The sequence below is a fragment of the Podarcis muralis genome, chromosome 11, assembly GCF_964188315.1.
Source record: "Podarcis muralis chromosome 11, rPodMur119.hap1.1, whole genome shotgun sequence".
Classification (NCBI taxonomy): Eukaryota; Metazoa; Chordata; class Lepidosauria; order Squamata; family Lacertidae; genus Podarcis; species Podarcis muralis.
Window position 1 is genome coordinate 32,889,362 of NC_135665.1, and position 12,005 is coordinate 32,901,366.

General features: G+C 43.4%; 1 long non-coding RNA gene across 1 annotated transcript in view; it reads right to left on the minus strand.

The window, feature by feature from the left end:
* Positions 1-1,303: 1,303 nt before the first annotated feature.
* The window catches only part of LOC114606762 (uncharacterized), a 61,953-nt gene continuing 51,251 nt past the window's right edge, over positions 1,304-12,005 (minus strand). The window contains exon 3 of the long non-coding RNA XR_003708969.2: positions 1,304-1,408. This is a non-coding gene — a long non-coding RNA (uncharacterized LOC114606762). The remainder of the gene's footprint in view (positions 1,409-12,005) is intronic.

Here is a 12,005-nt window from a genome sequence, read left to right on the forward strand (position 1 = left end):
GCAACAGCGTGCTCTACTTCTTCCACTTGGACGGGTTTATGGTCACACTTTTGCTTGAGCTACTATGACTGATCCTGCTGCCAACGCCAGCACTTGATGTTTTGTTCCAAATAACAGTCCACGAGGAAATGGGGTGGAAATTTCCAAAATGCAGGCAGTCTGTTTGGATAAAGACTGCCTTTTATATGACTCCGGGGCCTAGCCTGCCATGATCACTGGTTCTGTGTGGGTTTGCTTGTGAGAGTCCACATGGATGGAGTCCACAAATGAATGAGGCTCTCCCTCCCCCAGCAGTCATTGACTCCTGGGGTGTTGCAAAGGAGAGGGGGCGCAATTAAGCATGAAGGGAGCTGTCAACAACCCCTTGCAGTTAACACACAGCTCTTATTGGGAGTGTGCTTGGCTCGGGGCCTAGAATGGTGTTATTGTCTTCTTCCATAGGGTGCAGAGGAAAGGATTTTTTATTTTTTTAAAAAAAAAGTTTGCAAAAAGATGCTATTCTTAGGAGGGGTGCTTTGCTCACATACAATACTCTCTGCTCAGTGGTAGCACGCAAAACAGAATGTGAATTTATGGCCTAACATTTACTCTGCTAAAGCAAATGCAAATGCTCCCGCTGCCAAACGCAGGGGTGGCAATAAAAGTTTAATGACCCAGAGAGGCAATATGTTATAGTGGTTAGAGCACTGGCCAACGACTGGGGAGAGCAGGGTTCAAATCTCCATTGATCCACGAAGCCCTTTGGGTAATTTTATGTCACACACCCTGGCAGGTGAACCTTCCTCACAAGAGGGGGAGGAATTTTGTACAATATTGTGGACTCCCTGGACAAAAGGTGAAACATGAATGTAAACAGTTAGGTAACTGCAAATCTCATTTATTTTGTTTAGTTTGACCCTCAGATACAAGGCTTATCCACACTTAGATTTCACCCTGTTCTTTCCAGGCACAGGTTCACACTTTAAAGCTCCATGTCCCAGGGATCAATTTTTTTCCTTGGAGCTTTCACCGTAAAAACCTGCTCTTTAAAGCTGAAGCACAACAAATGGCAATTATGGTTTTCCATGGACTGCTGTTTGCTCCAGAAAGTGTGGAGGAAGGGAAGTCCACAGTCTCTCTTACAAATGTAAATGCTCAGTAAACATGAACATATTATTGCACTGAATAATAATAATAATAACTTTATTCGAGAACAAGAGGAAGAAAATTCTGCATGTGCTGCTCATAAACATTTGCACTATTATATTAGCCTGCAACACTTAAGCTGCAATCTGTTACCTGTAGAATTCAGTGTACAGATGGATGGATGGATCAATCAATCAATCAATCAATCTATATTCAACCCATGTCAGTTGTTGTTTTTCATGAGCTAATTCACAAATCTTTTCTGTTCCATTTCCATGTCACTCTGCAGATTAAAAAGAAAAAGGGGGGGAAGAATTTGCATTATTTCTCACAAAATATGCATTTTTATATGCATTTTGTCCTAAAATATACATTTGTGAGTCTGTATATTTTAACCTAAGATATGCATTGTATATGCATTTCTTTGAGGCAAAGGCTGTGTTGGAAAATTTGGAGAAAGCGTGTTCTCCTTCATGGAGAGCACGTGTTGCGGTGGGGTCTGCTGAGCCACCCCTCTGTTACCAGGCAGAGTCTCTAAAGATGGCCTGGGGCAGTGATTGGTTCACTGGGTTGCTGGGGTAAAAGTTATGTTGCAATTTTGGTGGGAGGAGTAAATGTTTAAATACTCTGCACGCAGCCTGGAGCTTTCTCTTTGCTGCGTGCAACGGATCACCCGCCCACCCGCCCTTGAGTAAGGGGTTGTTGCATTGACCTTGCTATGCCTGTCATGGGGTCATCTGCTGTTGGGGCAGGGGGCTGGTAGGAATTTTGTCCATCTGGCTGATTGGCCATTTGGTTTTTGCCTACTGCGTAGCAAATTGTCACAACTTGTAAGGTTGCGGTTAGGCATTGGTTATAAATTGGTGGAGGAGGGGTTAGGATAGGCTGGGCCTGCCCCTCCATGGTTGCTGCGGAAAGGGAATTCCGTTAAAGGAATCCTGGGGCTTGCCATCTTTTCGTCCAATCCCTGGAATGGGACTAGGGTCGGCAAGCCTTCGGGGAGCATGCGGATGAGAATTGAGGGTCTGTGACTCAGCTCCATTTCTCCCCGACTTGTTTTCCCGCACTGTCTTTCGGTGGTGCCCGGAAGTCAGTTCTGTCCCCAGGCGGGGGGACAGATAGTCTTAACCAATGCCTAAACAACCACTCACGGTTTTGTATTTAAATAAAGTTGTGGCCAAAATTATGCCAAAAACCTTAAACAAAAATTAAGTGTGCGTTGTGAGTTATTGGGGGGGGGGGCTTGGGGACCTCGACACGCAAGTGCACAAACTGAAAGATAACAGTGTTCCAATTAGCATGTTAGTCTGGGAAGCACAAATCAGGCCAATTCACTTAAAAAAGCAAACTGCTTGAAATCCTTGAGCACCCCTAATTCAGTGGGCCTTACAATACACCATACAATACTGTTCCAGCATATGATTCCATGCTTTGTAGTCCTGTACAGTGTGTGTGCAGGCACAGCAATCCTACAGCCATTTCTACTCATTCATGAGCTGTCACAGCACATTTTAGCGCCAGGCTATTAGTAACCAAAAAGAAGGAGGATATCCACAACCATTTTTTTTTTGTAAATGCTGGTAACAAGAGCATCAATATTCTCTGGCATCAAAGATTAATACTGTGTGTGTGTGTGTGTGTGTGTGTGTGTGTGTGTGTGTGCGCGCACACACACACACACACACACACACTTTAAATACTGTGAAATGAAGCAGCTGAAATTAGTTGCTATTGCCAGTGTTTTCTAAATAAGGTTTTCGGAGCTTGCTTCACCTGTTCCCATATTAGGAGATTTTTCCTTAGCTTCTTGAAAGATTTTCTACTTTTTTTGTCAAGGAATTCACAGTTAACATAAACTGCAATAAAATGTAGAGTAACATGAACCACTTGGCAGTACTTCTCTTGCTTACTGCTATGCCATTAGAGTGGAATAAGGCTACCAAAGAGGAACTGCATTGAAAGGGGTTGATGGAGAAATTGGATTCTCTCCACGAGTTTAGAGCTCTCATCATTTTCCTAACAGCCAAAGAAAGTATTTTCCAAGAAGAAGAATGGCTAAATATAAGTTGAATGCTTAAGTGAACTTCTTTGAACACACACAAATGTGTGTGTGCGCGCACACACACACACACACACAAAACTGTGTGAAAATACAAAAAAGTCATTATTGTTTCTTGAATTATCTGTTGGTCCATCTAGTTAATATTGCCTACACCAGTGATCCCCAAATATATTTTTTCCATGGACCACTTGAAAATTGCTGAGTCTTGGCAGACCACTTAATGATTTTTCTGCCTGTTGTAGAAATCACAATGCACTGTGCTAGATTTTAAATTGCATTCTATTGCTTTTCTTATTTCTTTCTTATTTCTTATATTGTATTTTTATTGTATTACAATTTCACTTCCATAGAATTCAATTTGTAAGAATTCAGACATGCAGTGCACAACCTGAATGCAGCTTGCGGACCACTGCTGCATAGGCTCCACCTGTCCCCCAAGTCCTAGGACAGTCCTGGAAAATCACTAGTCATCACAGCAGAGATGTTGCCTTGGGCCAAAGATTGTGGGGTCCAGTGGCATGGCACGCACAATATCTCATGGACCACTTCTCCCCATATGAACCAACCCAGACCCTGTGATCATCATCTAAGGTCTTTTTCATGTGTCTCCTCCACAAGTGGTCCAGAGGGTGTCAACAGTAGAACAAGCCTTTTCTGTGGTGGCTCTCCATTTGTGGAATGCTCTCTCTTCATTTCATACCTTCAGGCACCAGGAAAAATGTTTCTCTTTAACCAAGCCTGTGGCTGATTAACATTCTATGACATTTTTAATGTGTTTTGGGGAGGTGGCTTCTTGGTTTGTTTTTGTTTTATTATGTATTTTGCGTCCTCATTTTATATTTTTATGTTGTGAACCACCCAGTGATCTTCGGAAGGGTGGTATACAAATTTAATAAAGAATAACAAACCATACCATACACTGACTGGCTGCGTCTCTCTTGAATTTCAGGCAGAAGTCCTTCCCAGGCCTACCTGGTGATACTGGGAATTGAATATGGGATTTCTTGCATGCAAAGCAGATAGTTTACTACTTTTGCTATAACGTGGACTAAATAGCATTGTCTTTTCATTTCCCCTTCCTTGGTTATGAAGTCTCATGCTTCAAATCAATGTGTTTTTTGGAGAGCAATCCCAAGCAATCATGCGGTCATGGGAAACTGGAACAAATGACCACTTGCTGTGGAAAGCAGCACAGTGTGAGGCTGAAATCACTCTTGTTTACCTAGTGCCTTGACTCTCAGCAACAGGTTAAAAGGGAGGGAGGCAAGAGCTGCCTGAAATATCATGTTGGGCCTGTAAACCCAGGAATGCTCAATCAACTGCCAGCAGTGCCTCCAAATGATCTTGCATAGTTTGCCTTCCCTGAAACCTCAGTGAATTTCAGACATTTCAGACTGAACAAGTTTGCCTAAAGTGAGATTTATCAGACAGTGTCAGAGCTAGTGTACGACACATACTGGGTTCTCCTTGAGCCTAACTTCTGCTCCCAACTCTATGGACACCCCAATACACACACAGAACTCTGGGTAATCAAAGGGATTTGTCAGCACTGCATGATGGAAGGTAGGTCTCTCTTTTGCAGCGTAGTTTTGGAGTTGCTGAGGACATGGCAGGAAAAGCCCCTTGAGAAATTAGAACTCCAGACATGTTTCAGAGGTCCTACACACGTAGCAAGCTTCTGAATCAAGATGTTTGTCAAATTCTTTTCATGCCAGTTTGAAGCAGAAGCATAAAATGGCAGACTCCCTAGACCAGCTTATGGTACGTGGGGCTAATTTTAAGGTGAAATTGTTTCATTACAAAAAAGTTGCTTACAACACTCAAGTAAATGTCTTAAGAAATCAGCATTCTTTTAAGGAGAGGGAATGCGAGGAGAGGAATGTGGGGTGAGGCTCCGTTCTCCCCAGTCTTAATTCTGTCACACAATCCACAACACCACACCAGCTCTTAGCTAAGGGCAACTATAAAGGAAACCTCTTGATAAATGGTGGGAAGAGGGTGAAAGTGTCAAGAGAGAAAATTGAGGCAGAAGCAGAAGCTATAATGGAAAGAGAGGGAGGGAGTGAACGACAAAGAATATCTAAATTGAGCTTCTGTGCAGTGGATAATTCTTTTTTAGTAACGTGCATCACCTGGAAATGTAAGTTGAATATAATAAAGAGTGTACTACAGTTATTTAGAAACTTAGGAGACATTTAAATTCAGTAGAAAGCAAACCATTTCATTCAGAGTTCAGACATAACATTAGGACTGTTTACTATTTTAGATTTACTTTTTAAAATATATTAAATACCCCCAGTGGCGTAGCTTCATGCTCCGACACCGGGCAGCAGAGAGCAGATGGGGGCAGGGCTGGCACGCATCCCGGGGGCATGGCGCACCACCCACAGGGGCATCGCGCATGTCCTGGGAGCGTGGCACATGTCCTGGGGGCATGGTGCCCAGCGCGGGTGGGGGAAGTAGCCGCAATGGCACCCCACCAGGATTGCACTGCCAGGGGTGGTGCGCTTACCCTGCACTACTCTTCCTCCACCAGTGAATACCCCTTCATCCTGTGGATTCCATATTTAATCCCTTTTTAGATAAACAAGCACTGCCTTTGGAGCAAAGAAGGCAGTGAGGGCCACTAACCTAGATAGCCTTAGAAGGGGATTACATAGATTAATGGAGGAAAGGGCTATTGGTGGCTACTAGCCATGATGAGGACTATGCTATGCCTCTGCAGTTGGAGGCACTAATGCTTCTGAATACAGTGGGGAGAGTATTCTTGTGCTCGAATCCTGCTTGTGTAGCCTCTGTGAGAACAGGATGCTGGACTAGATGGGCTTGATCCAGCACAGAGCTTCTTATTTCATTTTTATTTGAAACACTTCACACACATTATCTTGTCATAATCCCTATAACCCTGTGAGACAGGTCAGTATCATCATCCCTATGTTGCAGAGGATGAGGCCAAGAGATGGTGGCATGTGTCCAGCCAGCCAGTGAGTTCGTGGAAGAATCAAGATTCAATATGGAGTTTCACAGCTTGGCCTCAGCCGCAAATTTCTCAGATGACCACATTACAAAGGGACAGATTCCTCCCCAGTTCACAGGCTACCATACTACCCAGTTAGGGAAGCAGATGCTTTTATTTAGCATTCCCTCGGTTTTTATGTAGTGACCTATCTTTTTTCCTTCACTATTAGGCTTATTGGTGTTCTTTTTAATCAGGTTGGTGTTAATGAAGTAAAACACCAAAACAAGACCAGCAAATCAGTGAATGCATCAATGCTACCAATACTTCACAACATAATTCCTGTGGAGTCTGTCAGGGTGTAGATTTGGGGCTCATTGTAGCCATGAAGAATTAGCATGCTTACACACATTATGATTTTGGGGCTACACACACAAGTTAAACTTGGTCAGCCTAATAATATCAGGAAGTGGGCAGTTTAGACAGGGGAAAACAAGAGATGAGTAATAAAGAATGCTTTCTTGAGGTAAACAGCCTTCCTGTAGTGATTTGCCTCTATTATTTGTTACACCTGACCCAACTTTACAGTGAGAAAAAATATCTTGTGGTATTTTCTTTCTATTTTTGCTTTTCTTGAAAACCAGGCATATCTGTGAAGGACAGTGGACACAAGAAGAAGCAACCATCTCTGGAAAGCAGGAAATGAAAAGAAAGAAAAGGCAGGTTTTGTAAGAAGTACAGAAAAATAGAGTTGGGAGGACTAGCGACCAACTATCTGTATGGATCAGGGATAGGGAGGGAGCCTGTGGTTCTTTAAATGTTGTTGGACTCCAACTCCCATAATTCCTGATCATTGGCCATGCCAGCCAATGACATCTGAAAGGCCATATATCTAGTCCATGAGGAAGGAAACATTCAAACTTCTACCATGTTCTCTTTAAAAGCTTCCACTTGTAAAAAAAATAAAAATCCATACAGCTATTTTACTTATGCATTTTTTGCCTTGTATCCTGTTCTTCTTCAAATGACTTCAAGGTATCACACATGGGGAGGGGTTATTCTGTTTCATCCCCACAACAATCCCATGATGTAGGTTGGGCTGAAAGATCAACTTGCTCCCAAATTACTTTGTATATTTTCCCGGTCGAAACCCAACCTGATCCAAGAATATTGATTGACCAGTTGGGTAGGTGGTTGAGAGTCGATATTCTAGGCTCAGCATGTGTTATGTTTTAAATTAAGTTGTGTATGCTCCCCAGCCATTCTCGGCTTGAAGGCACTCCCTGTGTGGCCTGGTGCCCTGACTCATTTCCAGTAACACGGTGCCTCAAGTCTCATTCCAAGTAATGGCTGTATTTCATTTCCTTTACTCCTTCTTTTTGACAGCTTCCACCTGCTGCACAGCAGGAGCAACTGGGGCAAAATCAGGCTGGGGAGAAGGAGAGGTGAACTTACTTATACAGTTAGAACTTTAGGCAGGAATACCAGTTCTCCTTAGAAACATAGGAAACTGCCATATCCTGAACCACACCATTGGTCCGCATAGTCAGTGACATAGCCTGGGTTGCCAGTGCCCAGGCTGCATGGAGGAGGATTGGGAAGGAGGGAAATGGACAGAGTACGCATGCACCTTCAACCTGCCCAAGGAGTCCATGTCACCCAGGAGATCACAACTGCAGAGATAAGAAGAGTTGTTCCGTTGTCTGGAGAGGGTTTGGGCAGGTGAAAGAAGCTGGGAGCTTTTGCATGTAAGACACGTGCTCTACCACTTAGCACGTGCCCTTCATCACAGTCTTCCTGCCTATGGCTTTCTTGAATATTCTGCAAGGCAAGCATCAGCTCTGCCAAACCCTGTGTTGCTAGCTGATAGTCCAAAAGCACTAACAGGATTAGCATGGGGAAAAGAGCAACCTTTATGCAAAATCAGTAGCTGTCACTTCAAACTTCCTAGTTTCTTCCTACTTTCAAGCTGATGACTGTCATCACTGGAGAGGGGGGGTAGGAAGCAATAGGATAAGTGCATCCATGGCTACGTGCACCTTTTAGGTTCAGGGCCATTCTGCATTATATCTCTGAAAAGCAGCAATTGAGGGGCAACAAGAGTAGAGTCACTGCCTTTATATCCTGCCTTGCAGACTTCCCAGAGGCATCCAGCTGGCCACTGTGGGACTAGATGGACCCTTATGGTCTCACCCAGCAGGGCAGTTGTTATGCTCTTACGAGAAGTGCCTGGCTGTCAATGATGTTCACCTCAATAAGATGCCTGTGGAGAGCAGCATGTTCATTGATGGTGTGAAAAGCAATGGAAAACGTAATTATTTAAAGCACCAGCAGCCCACACTTCAGAGACAACTGGAATAGCGTACATGAATTCCTGTGTTTCACTTTTGTCTACTAAGCATTGCAACACGGTATCATATTCTCACTTGTCAGAAGATAACTGCAGGTTCAGTCATATAGTGGGATGGGGGATTACAATGTTGTGCTCTGGGATTTACATTTGTTGATACCTGCACCCCCTGAATGTGTGTCTTTCAGGACTTCCATCCAAGCAAACATGTTGAAAACATAAGCTGCTGCCACTTCACTGTGTGCCTTTGTGGGAACTCTTTATCAGTATTATGTCTGTAGGTATATTATGCCCTTGAATGTTTGAAACCACTTCAGATATTAAAGCTGGGAAGGTCTGGGGAATCTGATGTCTAAATAGTAATTCAGTACAGAAGGCGTTCTACTCACATGCTTTTTTTTAGGGCAGGCCTGAGTTATTTTAATCTTTATGTTCATGTCATGATTCTTGTCCTTTATTTCCACTGTTCATCTTATCTTATGTTTCTGCTTTGTAGTTTTGAGTCAGTAATTTCTTTTCAACCATAGGAATCACATGCAAGAGTGTGTGTGTGGGGGGGGTGTTTCCTGCAGTGGCAATAGCAGTGTCCCCATGACTTCTTCCCAGACCTGCTCAGCTCAGTTAATTTTCTGTATGTCAAGTAGGCATGATGCCTCCTTTGCCTTGGGAATTTGGTTTCTAAAGGATCTGGGCATTAAGCCTTCTCCCCTCCCTTAATCCTTTAGAAGAGACTTGCATTCTGCTTATTCACGGACAAGTGGATTCCCACCCACCCCGCAATGCTTTTAATCTTTTCAGACACAGATGTAATGTGAGCACGGACAGAGTTCTCTCTCAAAACCAGGAGATACTCACTGCAGGAGGACTGAGCGCACTAGCTGTGCTCCTCATTTCCCTGTGTTGATCAAGCCTTTTGCACACAACCTAGGCACACACATGGAAACCTGCACATGAATTCTGCATGATACAGATCATGCCAACAGAGCCTGTGCATATACAGTTGGTACAGGTGTAGGCTCCATGCTGAACACCTTGACCAACATGTGGAGATCTGGCAGATGGCCAATGGATATGAACATGCTCCTCTCTCCATGCGTTGACTGTCCCCAGATTTTTAATTGTCTGACTCTGCAACACCTCACATGTATGAACGTACTCCACAGAGCACACCCCCCCGCCACAGCACCCATATCTCTCACACAAAAAGCATATCTCACTCACCGTCATGTTTGGCAGGAAGGGAAACTGGGGGGGGGGGCGGGAGGTGGTGAAGACATGTCTCTCTGCTGGAGCTTTTGCTGAGGATATACTGGCTCTGGTTTTGCCTTGTTGAACTATACCACACAAAGTAGGTGTGTGTGTTGTGTAGGGTCCCTGCCTTCCTTTTCTTCATTTGCAACTTCTTCCTTTTAGGAATTCCTGCTCTACTTTCGTGTCTTAAGTTTTAAGACATCAGCTAAGCATGTCGTGTTACAGACTTTGAAAACAGATTGTAAGTGGTGCAGAACGCAATGGCTAGGCTGCTGGTGGATGCTCCTACCCAGACTCACATCAATTGTTTTGAAGGATCAACACAGATTGATGAATCATTTCCAAGCCAAATTCAAGGTGCTTGCCCTGACATATAAGAGCCCTAAAAGACTTGGGACCCAAATATCTGAAGGAATGCTGATGTATTTCTGTCCTGCCTGAGCATTCAGATCTGCAAGGGAGACTCTACTGATGGTTCCAGTGCCAGATGTTCAGGGAGCGGTGGCAAGGGAAAGGGCCTTCTCTACACTGGTGCCCCATCTCTGGAGTGACCTCCTCTTACAAGTGTGTCTAGCACTGACACTGCTGACTGCTTGTCTGATAGTGAATATGTGCCACTTGGCCTAGGTCTTTGGGAGGGAGTGACAGCTATAAGGAAGCTGCTTGTTGCCTCATGTAAATTGATCTTGCATATTTTATGGTATAGATAGTTTTTGTTTTACTGACTTGAACTTTTATTGTTGTTTTCCAGTGTTGGGACCAGTTAGAGAAGGGTGGGTTAGACATACTATAAACCAGGGGTAGGCAACCTAAGGCCCATGGGTCACAAGTGGCCCACAGGGGTCGTTTAACTGGCCCACAAACCGCCCCTGAACTGAGCCGCCTGCTCGGCAAGTCCCCACGCGCTGCACTAAATCACTGCGGCGCAGCGTGGGGACTCGCTTCTGCGGCGCCGAAAATTTCGCATGCGCAGATACCTAAAATCACATCTGTGCAGATGCCGGAAATTGTGGGTGCGCGTGCGATCCAGCCCACGGAGGGATCTCCGCTGGAGTGAACCGGCCCAGGCAAGGTAAACCTTGCCAACCCCTGCTTATAAACAAATAAAACAAAGAACAGGCTTGAGGATTGGGTTCATTGAAAGCCTTACTGATATATACTCACTACAGTTATGTTACTGGCAACCTTTAGACAACCTAAAAGTTGGGAGGGGATTGTTGTTGTTGTTTTGCGCTTGAAAGGATGTACACTACAATGTTTGAGAATTGTTGCTTAGTTTAGAGAGTCACAAAGAATCAGAGATTCAGTAGGAAGAGTCAAATGTGTATGGCTCAGTTTGTCCAACACACTGGGAATTTCTAATGCCAAATTATTTGAAATTGGCCTTTTCTCTGCCTTAATAAGGATATGCGGGCTTTGACTTTGCCTTCTTGAAAATATACCACCTCTGGCAGAGGAGGAGTGTGTGTGTGTGTGTGTGTGTGTGTGGTGTGGTGTGTAGGCCATCACCTCTTTTACATGTTTAATTGACAACAGAAAGGAGACAAAGCATTAAAAGGTTATTATAATTATATTTGCTTCCATTTCTTTTCATTAGCTGCATTTTGTTAACTTTCTAAATTATGCAGTGTTGCTTCGACCTATATTTTTAAATGCCTGAAAGAATAATAAAAGATCTGAAAGGCAGTAATTTTGGACTTAATGCTTGAACTTTGAATGCTTGTATTTTTAGTGCATATTCTAAAGGTGCCTGTAGAAGGAAAAAATAGGTTTAGGTCAGCTAATAAGAGTAATTTGTGAAAAACAACAGCCCTTTGTGAGCTTTTTTTTAATTGTTCATCTTTTTCATGTCTAAGGACGTTATTTCCTTTTAAACTGACAATTATGTAATATCACAAAGTCTGACCAAGAAATACTAATCTATTGTAAGCACTTAATATCAATGAAGTCTTTTACCCTTTTGAGATCTTATGAATACCTTCAATGTAACAATGGAAATAAGTGTAAAATGAAAATATCTAATTACAATAAAATGATGTCATGACATGTATTCCAAAATGGAATCTAAGCTGTTTTCCATTCCAGAGGCTATCAGAATATACTCTGCCGGATTCTTAAGGAATATTTGGGATTCAAGAAGCACAAGACATGCTCAAATCCTTGGAAACTATGTCTCAGACTTGGTGGCTGATGGCTCTTCCAAATGGAAAAAAGTCCTACGGTGAAATCTGACAAACATGAAGCAACTGTTCTGAAGAATG